Raw genomic sequence first — 16,602 nt, 5'->3', positions numbered from 1 at the left:
GTAGTTTTGCCTTCCTAATAGCAATTGTCATAACTTTGGCAGTTTAGGCACTGGGTAAGCCTTAGTCTTGGCTGTAGGGGAGATTATAGCCTCTGCCTGTTCCTCTTGAGTAAAATGGTATTCCATTAAAGGGCTTCAGGGGAACTGCTTCTGTCCAGATGTCCAAGATGGTGATCCTGTGTGGGAGTTCCTATTTGATGTAGGTCATAAGTTTCCCTTGCTTCTGGTTATACCCAGCGCCTTTGCCAAAACTCTTACATCTATTGTCAATAGTTGTCTTATTTGCCTCCAAATACATTGCATTGCTTGGTTATTCTACGAGATGTGGCGGGTGGTGGTGTGGCACCTGGGCACCTGAGAGAGTTTGCAGCATATATACACTGAGAGAGAAAAAAGGGAAAAGAACCATTAAAAGGAAGGAACATGCTTCTATAACACCCTTGACACCAATAAAATATGATTCATGCCTGCATAAATTATTATTTGTCAAGCTGAGCTCAGCCAGAAGTTCAGTCAATCTTCTATTTTGTGGTCTGCCTGGAATTGCAAAATGTGTGTCCATTGGCCTGCATTTGGTGTGGCCTGCATGAAGGTCACCAGTTCTGCAGTTTGGTAAATGGTGTTTCCGTTGCACCAGAAGCAATATAGTCATGCTGGCCACATGACCCGGACAGCTGTCTGTGGCAAACGCCGGCTCCCTCGGCCTGAAGGGAGATGAGCACTGCACCCCATAGTCGCCTTTGACTGGATTTAACTGTCCCTACCTTTACCTTTACCTTTGGTTTAATATAAAATTTGGGTCAAAAATTTCATGACACTATTCAGTTGAGAAAAGAAAAAACCCCTCTCCAAAGCACCACTGACTTTGACAGTGCTGATACTTGCGGCATCTTGAGAATATTGTGTGCTTAGAAAAAAGCTTGTCAATTAGTGCTGTGAAGTAGCAGTTCATTTATTAGAAACTGACTTTTTTCGAGCAGTTTAGCCACCTACTTTCTTGCTCCTTCGTCACAAGCTTTTTAGGTTTAATTAGCAGCTAATTCAGTGACTCATTTATCAAGGTGCCCTTGATTCCCCCTCTCCAGTTCACTTCCAATTCCCTGAAGCAGAAATAGGAATTTGTGTGTGTACATGTGTTTTCTGGGTGTGTTGGTGAGCGCTCTGCGTAGCACTATGACTTAATTTGTCTTCTCTTCACTCACCTTTTATGTACTGACCAGAATTTTATCCTGATTCTAGGCAATGATAATGTTGCTGTCATTGATGTCCTGGGACAATGTATTTGCGTGTCGAGGTCCCCAGGGCCACCCCAATAACTCACACATCACACAGAATTTTTTGTTTAAGATTTTTGGCATAATTTTGGCCAAAACTTTATTAAAATACAAATTTGTGAGTGGTTGCTTAGGCATTGGTTGCGACTATCTGCCCCCACCATGGGGGATAGACTGACATTCCGCACGATGCGAAAGTCAGAATAGGGGAATACACTTGGGGGTAGCGACGGAGCAGGGAACCTGCCCTCACCCCAAATGCAACCAGGAGCTCATTGCTATGGACTGAGCCCCCTTGACAGAGTGGACAAGCAATAGTTAGCCCCCAATTCCTTTAACAGAATCCCTTGCAGCAGCAGCATTGTAGGGGCAGGCACAGCCAATCCATGCCCCTCAACCAACCAAACCATAAACCAATGCCTAACCGCAACCTTACAAGTTGTGACAATTTGCTACGCAGTAGGCAAAAACCCAATGGCCCCATCCAATCAGCCAGATGGACAAAATTCCTACCGGTCCCCTGCCCCAAGAGCAGACGACCCCATGACAGGCATAGCAAGGTCAAAGCGAACAACCCTAATTCTGGGGGGGGGGGGAACAGGCAAGCCGATGCACAGGCGAAAAGAGGAAGCCCTAGCCTCGTGCAAGGAGTTTTAGCATTTCTGCCTGTCAATCAACAAATGGCAACATTAACTTCTTCCCAACAACAAGGGAAGCCCCAATCGCATCAGTGGCCAACGATCAATTAGCCCGCCCCACAACTTTGGAGTGTCCTGGCGGCCCCCACCGCAACACGTGCTCTCCATGAAGGAGAACACGCTATCCCCCAGTTACACATTCTTCTGGGTGATTCAATAGTTCACACAAATAAGATCCAGATTACTCCATTTTGGATGCTGTTACTCCATTTTGTTTTGTTTTGTTTTAGTTTTGGTCTGGTAAGACTGGTAGTTATATTTAGGGCTGTGAGTAGAATCATATAATTGTAGAGTTAGAAAGGACCCTGAGGATCATCTAGTCCTACCCTCTGCAATGCAGGAATATGCAGCTGTCCCATATGGGGATCACACCTGCAACCTTGGCATTATCAGCACTGAGACCACTGAGTTATCCACTGTATTCTAATACTGCCCCATCCATGGTCTGCTCTAATGTTTGTATTACCCAAATACTTTTAAAAATAGTTCCATAGGAGAAATATAAAAAGCAGCTGCTTTTGAGAAGCATTCCTGTATTTGTGCAGAAATCAAGAATATATAAGCCCTTGTTATATTTTCTTTTAAATTCACACAATCCACTCAGTGGTGTAGTGTGAGTTGCCAGTGCCTGGGGCCAGGAGGAGGGGTGGGAGTGGGTGGGAGGCACATTCAACTGCCTAACGGCATCTGTGTCACCCAGCAGATTGCAGCCGCAGAGTTACGAAGAGTAGAGTTGTTCCAATGTCTGGAGAGGTCATTTCTTGGTTCACGTGGAGAAACCGTTTTCAACGGAGCCCAACAACATAAGCATGCAGCTGTATTGAGGCAGCAGCACTGGGCGTTGACATTTTGCACCTGGGGCAACTGCCCCTCCCCCTCCAATACATATAATTTTTCACTAATTTTATTTACCAATAGATAATGTATCTAGTTACCAGTAACCTTTATTATATTTGTGTTCCTTACCACATAGTTACTTGACATGCCACTAGCTGTACAGTTTTAAAAACTCTTTTTCTTCATCATCTTCTTTAGAATGAACCATACATTAAGTTGCTTGCAATAAGTTGGAAAGCTACCTAATCTTTATTTAGCATGAAAAATTGGTCACTTGCAAATCCGGTAAAAGGAGGCGCTAATCGGGGCAGTGTTGCCTATATTTAACCTTGGAGTGCACATTCAGGCATGCTTACGTATCAGCTGGTGACCTTTTAATGTTATGCATGTTTGTTACTAGAGGATGCTATGTAGAAGGCTGTATTTGGTGTCTTGCCAAGCTCTTTTTGTTTCTAGCTTTTAAAGTTTCATTGTTTGCGATAGCTGCACTTAGATTTATTGTGAAATCAGTTTTATTTCATTTTTTAAAATTCATTATCTGCAGAATCCTTGAAATTTAGAGGGTTCAGCCAACCATATTTGTTCAGAAATTTTGGCTTAAAATAAAATAAGATGTGTGCAATATACACTGTGAACCTGGAAGTGCCCTTAGGAATCTAGCCCATGCTGGTGTGGCTAGTCTTCTCTTGTACTATTTATTTTTAGGCGTCAATATAAAAGAATGAATTTGCAGTGTGAAGTGCCGTTTTCCAATGTGTTATAAGCTACCTTTGGGATTTTTAGCATCTCTGGTGTTACTAACTCAACTTGGTATTTTAAGCACACTCATGCAAGTTGGAAAAACAAAACTGCATAGGCTGTGATGATGCAACGGCCTCTCTTCTGATCGTTGTTTTGCAATTCTTTTGGCATCTGTTGCTTTGGTACTCCTCTGGCTTGACTGGAGGGATCAGACATCATCATGAAGTGAACATAGTTTCACTGCTGAGCAGTTGCTTTCCGTTCTTGTCACTGGCTTTGAGTCACTAGGCTTTGTTGATTCACCATCTTAAACAGATGATGAAAAATGACCAAACTGGCAACAGGAATCAGAGGTGAGGACAGTATTTGACTCACCAATGTCAAATTTGCCAAGTACTCAGTGCAGATGTCTGTTTTTATGGGAGTTATAAGCAGGGGTCTTGGTCAGGTGAAATCTAAGTATCAGGGGATCCTATGGCCACAGAATGTCGAATGCAACAACAGCTCTGCATTGGAAGCATGCCAGATAGAAGCATTGATGGCTGCCTCATAATAAGCCCTTATTATTATATTAAACTTATTGCCTGCTTTTGACCAACAAGTCCCAGAGTGGGTTTGCAATTCAGAACTCAGAAATTAAAAACAGTTAAAGCAAATAGGGATAAGGTCGTTCCTGTTGCTTCAGATGAGTGAGAATATGTATGCTTACTCCTTTAGGGAGTAAGGCATGCCTAGTTAAAAGAAAGAATTCAAAACAAATCTGCAAACAGAATCCTTCACTTTAAATTGTAAACTTTAGAGTAATTTGTACTCTAGTCATTTAGTGAGACTATTTATTACTGGACTAGATGACCCTCGGGGTCCCGGTCTAATTCTGCAATTCTGTTTTCTGTTCTTTGGTATTTCATTAAGTTCAAAATGAACTAAAGCATCCTACAATACCAGGTGTACAGAACAACACGTTTTTTAAAAATAAAGGAGAGTTCTACCTTAAAATAAAATTAGCACTTAAAATAAAATTAGTTGTTGACGTTAACCTTACTTAATAATGAGGATCATTAAGTTATTGTGGATAATTGGTTAAATTATATCAAATGATTTAAACTACAACTCTTCTTTGTGTTTTAAAATGGGATGCTGTGTTAACATTCTGGGATAAAAAGAGAAAAGAAACTTGTAACATATCCCAGTAGCCATCCCTCTTGTTATCAGCTTTGCATCTTTGTTTGTCTGTTGTAGGGGGTAGTGGGTGGTGGCATCCCAGGGTACCCATATGTAACAAAAAGTTCATGTAAAGAATCTTTAACTTTAACTTGCTGCTTTCCAATAATCTACAAGACAGAAGCAAAACATGCATTTTAACTCGTGACCAGTCTTTGCAGAGAGATTTAAAGTACAAAGCTCTTTCTTTGTGGTTAAATGCTGACGCATGCTCCTTCCATGTATTCTGTACATGTATGCTGAAGAGCACATCACAACATACCATCACATGGTAGCAAAGATACATTGTGGACATTTCCTTTATGGATATTATCTGCCATCAACTCACAGCAGCACAACATCTCTTCCACCAGCAGGATAGGCAATCCAACTTCAGACTGGCCATCAATTAGAGCTGGAAAGACACACAGAGTATGAAGTGATCAGTCCTCATTACAATTACCCAACTGGCAACCAATGCCATCCACACAGAATGGTAGGAGTGAAAGGGACCTTCATTAAATTCAATCCCCTGGACATGATAGAGACTGAAGATGTGCTTATGCCAACATGATATTGTGCTGCAGTGTTGTGTGCTGTAGATTCTGAGCAACATTGTGGCAATTGTTTTCTTTGCCAGGGCCCAGGTTGTAATATATGAACCATAAACAGAATAACATTTGAACATGTGCAGAGTGCAATTTCCTCATAAATGAGTCACCAGAACTTTTTGTGCAGGCTTTCAGCTGAGAGAGGGTGTTCCTTCCTTGAAAGGTTCTGAGCCTCAAAACTATTTTTTTTAAAGAGCAGTTGCACCATTTAAGAACAGAAAACCAATTCTGGTGTACTGCTTTCACTCACCCTTATCATACAAATAATGTGTGCATATATTTATGACAGAGTCCTCATATGATCTTTGTGAATTATGAGTATTCTTCAGAAAACCCAAGAGAAAATAAACAGTCTTGTCATCATAACCTTTGCACAAGAAGTGGGGTCTAGATTCTTAACACTGCACAGTTACCTAGGAGTGAACTCAGTGGGACGTCCTACTGAGTAAACATCATTAACATAATAGGATTGAGGTAGTTGTAATATCCAAAGACCAAAGCATCTGGCATGATAGATCACTCAGACTTCCGTGATTTTAAATCTCTCTTTCTGGCATTTAGTAAGGTGGTTGTAATCCAGTATGGCAGCAATTGTTGGGAGTTCAGAGCCTAGCTTCTTTAGAATGTATTTACAATCTCAGTACTAAGAAGTACTCGTCAGAATACCTAGTACTGACACTTGGCTACTGTGAGAGAAAATGGCACCATCCTTTTTGGATCATGTTTAAAAATAGACTTGTGTGAAGAAGTAAAAAACACCAGAGTCAACTGGGGACATTGTGAAGCCAAGCCAGTTCTTCGTTTGATTGTCTGACATTCATCTGAAGCAGCGCTGATAGGTGATCCTGAGTCCAGCATTGGTTTGTGCTGCTTTTTGTTTTTCGCAAGGGTAGCTACTGCAGTAGTTTCACATTAAAGACATAATTCTAAAATGCTTGAAGTACAAACTTGAAATTGTACAATACATTTTTTTTTGTACAGAGTAAAATTTTATATATAATTACAAACATCTACCCATGCTTCTTGTGCTCTCTCCCACAAATCCAGTTGCGGGCATCAGAGATTAGGGGTTACTCATTCAGAAAGGTCTTTATGTGAGGGTGCAACAAACTTCTCCTGGGCTGCTCACTGGTCAAGCAGTTTACAATCACTGACATCTGTCAGACCTTTTTCAATATGTTGGCTCTTGGAGAATCCTGGAGAAATGTCAAGATGTCCTTAGGTGACACAAGAAAAGATGATACTCATACCATGGGGGAAATGTCTCCCAAGTGTTTGGTAAATTGACAACTCTATGCAAGCAGATAACCACCATTTAAGATTTCATTTGACTGGTGGATTGTATTCACCATTTGATTTTCAAAGCTAAAAAAGTGCAGAGAAGTAGGAAGAGAAGAAGACCATGCCCACCTATTTTGAAAATCCTATTGTTTGTAGGAAGTTGCCTACAACTTGGATACAGTTGACCTGTAGTAGTCTGTACTTGCTGAATAACTGTGGAACATTGAATTCTTCTTCGAGGCCAATAGGTTCATCTTTTAGTGCTTTCACTAAGCAAACTGGAAGTAACTGTTCCGGTTTGCAAACGTTTTTTGGAAGCCAAACATCCAATGCGGCTTCCACTTGAGTGCAGGAAGTTCCTGCAGCTAATCGGAAGCCGTGCCTTGGTTTTCAAATGGTTCCGGGAGTCAAATGGACTCCTGGAATGGATTAAGTTTGAGAACCAAGGTACCACTGTATTCCAGTGGATTACTGCTGAGCAAGAATGCACAGTATTGCACAGCATACCACCTAACTTCTAAAAATACAGTACATTTGCAGTGAATAGCCCAGCAGTTTTATTTAATATCTAACCTCTAAAATAAAATGTAATATATACCCTTTTAATAATGGTAGATAAAGTTGATATGAAGTAGACTGTAGTGAATCAATATGATTCTTTTCTGTTATATAATTGAATTTTAGTTTACTTCAATATGGAGTTCATTAAAAAGGCTTGACTGCATGTTCAATTACAGGGTTGAATGGGATGTTATAGTCTTCACGATTAAGCTGCCACTTATATCTGTGCTTAATATAACAATCACTGGGAGAAAGAAATCTGCCTTTTACATAGAATGATAGTTTTGCATAGAATGATCCTTTAACAAGCTTAATCTGAGCATTATTATGTTAAATATAACATAGTGGGAGAATTTGTTGAAATGTACAAATCTGAATACTAGAGTTTCATGTGCCTTGCATGTGGAGATCTCTCTCCACTGAACAGATGATCAGAACTAACAGTAGTGATTACATGTTTAGAGAGAGGAAGTGAAGCGTAGAAAGAGGGAAGCCAGGAAAAACATTCTGGATCTGTTCATTACCACAATTGTCTGTCTGTCTGTCTGTTTGTTTGTATGTATGTGTGTGTGTGTGTGTGTGTGTGTGTGCATGCAGGCACACTTATGTGCACATACCGTTCAGCAGAGCCTAATACATATGCCAAAGGGCTGAATGCTGATTCTTTCCTCCTCACAGCATGTAAGGGACTGGATCCAAAAGTGCAATTAAAAATGGAAATTTATCTTTGTGAACTGCTAATCCTTGCTGGGTTAGAATGCCTTTACACATTTTTAATTGATCTGTATAACTGCTGTCACCAATGAAATTATCTGTGTTTTATTGCTAAATTGGGCACTTGGAAATGAAACTGGGTGCTGTCCAGCTGGTGACAGGACCTTTTCAGTATTGGGCCCTCATTTACAAAAATGCTCAGTGCAAAATAAGGTGCATCAGTCTTCCACATAGTTAACATTCAGGTGGGCTTTTTAAACATTGCCGATCACCTGAGCATTTGACAGCTGAAATACTTTTTTGCAGGCTTGAAATCATTAGCTCTGAGGCAGTTTTCTTTAATGCATGCCCTTAATTGTATTGTTTTGCTGTTTGCTACACTAGGCTCCTTTTGAAGAGCGGGATAGAAATTCAAATAAATAAATAATAAAAACTCACTGTCATTTGATAAGCTTAACATTTTTAGTGCAATGGGCTGCAAACTCATATGTAGCCTTTGGGTATATTATGGATGTGAAACTACTTTGCTTGCAACCACTAGCAGGTTTTATCTTCCCTCTCTTTTTTAGAATAATACAGCTGGACAGATTTTATTTCTAGGGTAGGTGTTGGGAAAATGCCAAGAAAGGTTTAATTCTACTGGTACTTCTCTGTACCCATGATAGATGTTTGGGAATTGATCGGGCCTGCAGAGGAGAGTGTGATTTACAGTGGTACCTCAGGTTAAGAACTTAATTTGTTCTGGAGGTCCATTCTTAACCTGAAACTGTTCTTAACCTGAGGTACCACTTTAGCTAATGGGGCCTCCCGCTGCTGCCGCGCCGCCGGAAAATGATTTCTGTTCTTATCCTGAAGCAAAAATTTTAACCCGAGATACTATTTCTGGGTTAGCGGAGTCTGTAACCTGAAGCGTATGTAACCTGAAGTGTATGTAACCTGAGGTACCACTGTATTGTGGTTTTTGATCTTGGATTAAGGCTGCAATCCTAAATCCACTTTCCTGGAAGTAAGCGTCATTGAATTCACCAGGAATTACTTATAAGTGAACATGTTTAGGGCTGCAGGGTAAAACAAATATTAGTATGACACTGCTGTTTGTTAAGCAACAATAACAAAAGTTTGGTATATTTCAGCTTAATGTGGCACAATCTAGAGTACTCTGTGAGTATAGCAGCAATGCCTTGAGATACTGCGGTTCAAGCATTCAAAAAAATCAGGTTTTGTAATTTGCCAGACTTTAAGGATACTGGCACTCTGTACATGCTCATAAGCATATTCCCAGCACTTGAGCTAATACCCAGAAAACAGACTCTGGGTTTGAGTGATGTCTGTAATGAAACCTTGGCAGGCAGGCAGAGGTAGGATTTACTTAATAGGGTGTGTACATAATGCAAGCTTTGAAAATGGTTTGTGCATTTAAACTGAGACCACAAGCAGCTGCTGTAGTTTTACAGCAGCCCGTGTAATGCAAATAACACTGTAAATAGCAAGCCAATAATGGTCCATATTAGTTTCTCTAGTGAACAGCATAATAAAATATTTAGAGAAGTAAACTGCTAGTAAAATTGGCAGAGGATGTTGTTTGGCAGGGTCTTGGGGAGGGAGTGCTTTGTGGAACTCCTTATCTGAATTTTGTGTTTTTGAGAACCACTTGTTACAAAAATGCCCTCAAAGGTGGAGTCCTTTGATAACTTATAAGGTTGGCAACTTGGCAAATTACCAGGCATGAGAGTCAAATGCATATTGTTGGTATAAGACTGCCAGCATTGTGGGACACAGTTGTTTTTTTTAAAAATCCCTTGATTAACAATGGATTTGTACAAATGTGCACTCTGAAACCTTTGAAATGTGCTGAAAAAGAGAGGAGGGGGAGTGAGAATCTTGAGACTGGATCATAGTTGGAGTCCTATGAAGAAAAACAGCCCAATAGAATCACAAATGCATTATATTTAAGAAAAAGGAAACAGAGGAATGAAAGAGGCCCTGATTTTGAAGGGGAAGAGGTGAGGGAAATGATTAGGAAGTGTTCTTCTCAAGCTAATCGGTTTCTTTCTGCTTAATGAGATGTATACTTTAGCATGAGACAATCAGGAAGAGGAGCCAAAGTGACAGATCACCACCTTTTGCATTTATTTATTTTTTAATATCAGCAATGCTTGAGGAATTTGATATTTCCGTATTCCAATACAAACTGACCAAATGCACTCATCTCAAGCTAAATGTGTGGATCAAAAAATAGTTATCATTCCAATTTTGCACATTTCTGATATTTGTGGTGCAGTATTTGGCCGAGGAAGCATCAAAATACATTTCAAAATGAATATCTTTTAAAATAAAAAAATGCATATCTTGAGACAAAATATGTTGAAAATGCATATTTTGTAAGAGCACATGTTGAAAAATACACATTTGATTACTAATTTTTGTGCAGGTTTTTCTTAAATAAACATTTTCTGCACATGTGATGTCAGGTGTGGGACAGGTAGAGACATGTCTGCCAGTGCACAACTGGGAGCCTTAAAATGTGCTCCTGATTGTACATTGCCAAGGGAGGCTCATTGTCACTATTTATAAGCAGATCTGTGGTGAGAGCACGGCAGCCATGGAGAACTTGGTCGCACAGTTGATTCCTGCAGAAAGCAGGTTTGGCACCATCACCTAGCAGTTGACAAGCAGTGACATCAAGCCTCATTTGGCTTGGATTTAATTTGGTAGCACTGCTTGCCATGCTGCAAAGGAAAAACCATTTGCCTCACACCACTGCAAGATCACTTGTTATATGGACAAGTTGGGGACATGCTAGTGGGGAGAGGGGATATTGAGGAGTATCGGAATAGAGTGTCAAAGAGGGGAATGTAAGGTATGTATGTGAAAGCCTGGTTTGGCAAATATTTGTCAAAGAAGTGGGTCTCTAAAACAGTGGCCTTGCTCAAATGAAACTGAGTTGAGTAGACTGAGCTTTACCTTTTGGTCCCCACCCCCTGCCTTATAATAGTGCAGCCTGCAGCTGATTCCCAGTTCTGAGGTGTTATCTGAACAACAGGAGGCCTTAATTAGCTCAGGATCACTGGACATGGTTAGTCCTTTTCTGTCTTCTCACTTACGCATATTTTTGCCCTAAGCATCAAGACTTTCAGATGCAAATCTTTCCCGTGCTGTTCTTTTGCTGGCCTGTAGTTCTCCTCCTCTTAAAAAAGAAAGAAAGAGGAAGTCTATAATAAAAATACATTTAGCAGAGCATAGAGACTGTGTTGAGTCTCTCTCTCTGTGTATATTTAACCTTCATGCTTAATTGTGTAACCCATTATATAGTGTTGATGCTTTGTTCCTAAATTCACTACATGAGGTGCTGTGCATTAAAGTGTATTTATACTTTTTCGGATTAATTAGCTGTGACCTTACGAACTGCTGTCCTTGTTTAATTGGTGTCTCCAAAGCACAGTAATGGCATAAATCATCTGATAATGAGATTCAGAGCTGGTTGCAGACATATATAATAGCATCGCATTGATAACAGCAAATGAGATTTGTTGATTCTACATTGGGTTATAGCTAGGGTTGCTACCTCTTTTGGGAGGGGCTTGCTCCCGTGCCTTTAATAGCAGCTCAGAAATTAAGAAGGTAATACCTTGACTCATTACTTATATCAGTTCCCAGAAAAGTTACATTTGTTGAATTTGTGTCACATGTACTGTAGCTCTAAAAGCAGGATTGGAAGGAGAGGCGGGAATGCCAATTCTTACTGTAGCAGAGATTATGCACCTAGAAGTAGACGTTTTGTATGGTGGGGACTTGGCTGAAATGTATGAGGGTGCTGAAGTACGAAGCTGCTGCATTCAAATGTAAGAAAGCAATGGCAAATGTCAGGGTCACATGATTCTTCCCCCCTTCACCTTCTACAGTTTCCTAAAGCACTTTGAGTTTCTTGACAAGCAACAGTTTGTTGTTGCATGCAAACATACTATGCTATGTTATGCTCAAAACCACAGTTTGTCACATTTGATTGTGAAGAGTGAAGGAAGAGCGGGAGGAGGGAATAGCTCACCACAGCTCATTCAAACAGTGCCAAGCTATTGTTTGGGATTATATTTTAGTTAGAGCAACCAGTGTGGTGTTACAGCAGAAGCACACTTCACAAACCCACGTTGCTGCTGATTACCAGGGGCAGGAGAGTGGGGCGTTCAGAGTTGTGTGGACACACCAGTGGAGCCCAATTTGGCACTCCTGCTGGTGTGCCCATTCAGGCTCAACCTTGCCACCACTCTCCTCTGCCTATACCCCATCCATTCAAGTGGGAACAATTCAGTATCCTCCAAGGGACCATCCCACTGCGTTGGTTGCTCCTGCAATTTGAGTGCAGTCAATAGTTCACATTAAGAAAGGAGGAAATCTTCACATGCTAGATAAATGTATATTTTGGGGTAAGTTAGGATACAGGTATGGAGGGGCACATGATACCTGCTTACAGTATTTGGAAATGACTTCTAAAGTTTCAAACTGGCAGATACACCATAAATCACCAGTTTAGCTTTTGAGTTTGAGATGTTTTAAATGTTCTGTGTTCAACCCCCAGGTTGCCCTTAGCAGTGCTTTGTTTCTAGAACAAAAAAGGTGCTGGTACTCTGGGCAGTTGCCCTGGGTGCAAAATTTCCCCGGGACAGGGAAAAACAATTACCGTACTTTCCCGTGTATAAGACTAGGGTTTTTTTTTAACTTTAAAATAACGTTAAAGCGGGGGGTAGTCTTATACATGGGTACAATCTCCCCCCATTTTCTTAATTTTCAGTCCCCCAAATTAGGGAGCGTCTTATACATGGGGGTGTGTTATACACAGAAAAATATGGTACATGTAATGCAATTACATGTTTTACCAGCACTTCATTAAGATCTTGGTATATAGTTATTACAGGATGCATGGTAATTAAATGCTGCAACGCCATTCCTTTTCCTGTACTCTCAGTACCTGACTATGCATGCCTATTTGCACCACAGGGTCATACCATCCAACATCCTGCTGTGACACAGGCTTGCAGCTCCTTCCCCAAGTCCAGGAAGCCTTTGCCCAGCTTAGGGAAGGAGGTGTGATGCTCTGAGATCTCTACTTCCTCCTTTGTTCCCAAAAGATGGCAATACTGCATAATGTTGCATACAGCTGGAAAATAACCCACTGGCCCTCAGGTTGCAAAGTGGTGTTCCATCCCTATTTTGAAGATTTAGTTAACGTGGAGAAATTACAGAAACTTATGGCATGTTTGTATATGTTTTTTTAACACATGGGGACTGTATATATGGGAGCAGGGAAGCAGCCAGGTCGGAATGGCTTTAGGTTTCAGAGCAGTATCAGGTTGCTTCAGAACATGCAAAAAATTTATGGTACATCCCCTCCCCAAGATAGTTATTTGCAGGCCAGCTGCAAAAACTCCCAACCACTAGATATCAAACTATTCTGCCCAGCCCCCAATCAAACAGGTGAGGTATGTCTGGTCTCTATTAGCCACCCGCCATGAATTCTCATTTAAGCAAGCCTTAGTGGCTGATGTTTCCATTTATTAGTGTATTTCAATGATATGTATACCATAGATTCTTAGATAAATGAACCCAAAAGATGGATAGCTCAGTTGGTTATAGTAGCATGGTGCTGACAATGTCAAGGTTGCAAGTTTAATCCCCGTACGAGACAGCTGCATATTCCTGCTTTGCAGGGAGTTGGACTAGATAATTCTCAGGGTCCCTTCTAACTCTGAGATAAAGCTTCTACGTGAGGTAACAGATCAGCCAATTGCTGCCTTATAATCTGTCTCATGATTTCAGCATCTCTAACAGGGATGGGGTATTATGGCCCTTCCAGATGTTGTTGGCGGCTACCCAATTCCCTCTACCCCTGGCCATTGGCAATGCTCTCTGGGGCTTCTGGGAGTTGTAGTTCAGCAGTAGCTCGAAGGCCCAGGTTCCCCTACTGCTATATTCTGCTTATCTGATGAAGTTGCTTCCAATGTTTCAGCAATATAATACTAGGGAAAGGGCTGAAGGATAGAGCATCTGTTTTGCATACAGGAAGCCCCTGGTTCATTCCCTGTCACCTCCAGGAATAGCCAGGAAAGATTCCCTGCCTGGAACCCTGGAGAGCTGCTGCCAGTCAGTGCTGACAATACTGGACTAAATGGACCAAAGGTTTGACTCAATACAAGGAAGCTTTGTATGTTTCCCTTGATAAAAAAGCAGAAAAGTATTTTAAAACATTTCCACAATGTGTAGCGTCTCAGAGTCAGATTGACAGGTGAAAGACCACAAAAGGGCCTTTCAAAAGTAATATAATTTTGAAGTTGTGAAAGCTTTTGCGCATGAAGCCTTTGCGACTGCAATTCTGAGGTTTACCAGGCTCCTGGAAACGAATGCATTTTTTTTACTTGCAGTTCCATCTTTCAAAATTATCAGTTGTGAACAATTCAGTGGGAGTAGGACAGGATTTCGATCCAAGCTTAGTGCTTTTGTATTCATGTCTATTTTCAGGGCAGCGTTACTGGTATCCATGCCCATGTTCTGGAAAGAAAATAAGGGCTTTGCAACAAAGTGCCTTTTGTTTTCCCGAGAACTAAAACAGCTGCATACAGACCAAACAATAAAAATAAACTCCTGCCGAACTACCTTCTAACACACGGGGGTTCTGGAGAGAGGAAACCAGGGATATTTAGAGGTATAAAGTGACTCATTGTGCTAGCAAAAGAATGTTATAAGGCAAGCCTGTGGCTTGGAGTTGCATCTGTTACCTTTCTAGTCAGTACTGACGGGCATTTAGGAAGGGAAGCAGGGGGCAGGGGCTTAAATTGAATAATGCCTAATACTGACTGCATTGTACTAGACTAACTTGCAGCCCAGTCCACAAGATACATAGACCAAAGAACTTGGATTCAGTCCCAAAGGCATTCACTATTGAATTTTAACCTATGGAGACTGAAAGCAGCATTTCTGTACTCTCTGGTCATTTGCATTGCATTTTCAACATTGAAAAAGCACATCTAAATGTTTTCTATTAATGTATGTTGGCATGCATAACAAAAAGCAATTTATCTTTTTTTTTAAAAAAAGTGTGTGTGTGTGTGTTAGTTACAGTCTTGTCTCATGTTTGCCTTTCTGACAGTTTATAGATGCCAGCAATGGATAAGGTTGCTATGTGAAATGGAAAACAATGAAATATGTATTTCTCTTGGTATTCACAGTCTGAAAAGCACATCTGTGTAAAGCATTCATCTTAAATGGGTGGAAAGGATTCCCCCCCCCCCAATAAATGAATCAAAATGTCTCTTAAATTAAGAGGAATACAAAAAATGGCCATTTTGCTTACACTTTTCTTCCTCTTGTGTCTTTTAGGTCAGTTTCATGAATTCAAAAGAAACTTACCAGTGATTTCTGGGTGCCTGGGCTGGTTGATTTGTGTATTTGTAAGTACTGATATGTTTTATGACTACTTTGTACCTTACAGGAAGTTCCTCCCCCCCCATCTTTATGTGCTTTATTTGTAAAAAAATAAATAGAAATGAGATGTTGATGTTCATATTTTGATTAAACAGCTGTGTTTTTCAGCACAAAATGGCTGCTATGGGCAGCAAAAGAAAGGGCTACTAGTGAGTGCCATCACAAAAAAAATAGTGTATTTATAAATATATATTAAAAGGTTACATGTTGATTTTCCATAGATTTTAGTGTACAACACACATACACAGTTGAAATAAATAGCCTAAAACTTTGGGTGCAATCATACTTGCTCCATGCATGGAACATGCCGTGGAGACCTTTTCTCCCTGCCCCCTATGGCATCTTCATGCCTAACCACTGCTGCTTTCTTCTCACGCTACATTGCAACCAGACTATAAACTTCAAATTGGGCCCTCCTGTGTCTCGTACGGAAGCACTCAGCTACTGACTCCTCTTCAGGATCTGCATGCTGTGCTGCTCCACCTTTTGCTGAGGGTAGCCTATATCACAGTTATACTGATGCTTCATTGAGAGGTAAGGACTCATTGTCTGCCTCAGCTGCCTAGCAGCAATGTAATAATTAGATGAGCAAAATAGTCCAGGTGCTCAAGCTAAATAAGAGAGTTAGGATTTGATGGAGGTACTTTTAAATTGGTATGCCTGCATTCTGCATAAAGCAGAGATGGGGGAAATGTTTGGTCCTCCAGATGTTGTTGGATTACAACTCCCATTGTCCCGGTTTATTGTCTGATGAGGGTTGAAGTTCAACAACGTCTGAAGGGTTACCCACAGCCGGATGATACCCTTCTCATGAATGTTCTTTACTTACCCTGTTCACAACATGGAATAATTAAGACTGCAATCCTCTGAACATTTCCTTGAGAGTAAGCCCTATTGAATTCACACAGTGCAGAATATTTAGAATGTAGAATTCAAATAAAAATCCCATTCTGAAACATGGATCTACATACAGTAGTGAATATTTCCATTCTCTCTTGTAATTGGTGTTTGTGTAATGGTGGGGGGTGAATGAGCAAAACATTTACATGGACACTAGAATTTTCAAAGGGTGCTTCCAGATGGGAAAACAGGTTGTCCAGATACCGCAATTGGGTGGTTGGGAGCATTTCTTTTAAATTTATCGGAATTCCCCCCCCCCCAAAAAAGAGTAAATCCAGATTAAATTAGGGGTGGAATATGGGATAGCATTTT

At 40.7% G+C, this 16,602-nt stretch overlaps 1 protein-coding gene across 10 annotated transcripts in view; it reads left to right on the top strand.

The window, feature by feature from the left end:
- SOX6 (SRY-box transcription factor 6) overlaps positions 1–16,602 on the top strand; it is a 451,295-nt gene that overhangs the window by 71,563 nt on the left and 363,130 nt on the right. For all 10 annotated transcript variants that reach the window (XM_081925936.1, XM_081925935.1, XM_081925934.1 and 7 more), the window contains exon 2: positions 15,286–15,356. The gene's annotated coding sequence lies outside the window, so the exon portion shown is untranslated. The remainder of the gene's footprint in view (positions 1–15,285; positions 15,357–16,602) is intronic.

Source organism: Podarcis melisellensis, assembly GCF_964234715.1.
Source record: "Podarcis melisellensis genome assembly, chromosome: 1".
Taxonomy (NCBI): domain Eukaryota; kingdom Metazoa; phylum Chordata; class Lepidosauria; order Squamata; family Lacertidae; genus Podarcis; species Podarcis melisellensis.
The sequence above is the reverse complement of the archived record's forward strand: the minus strand, read 5'-3'. Positions and strand labels throughout refer to the sequence as shown.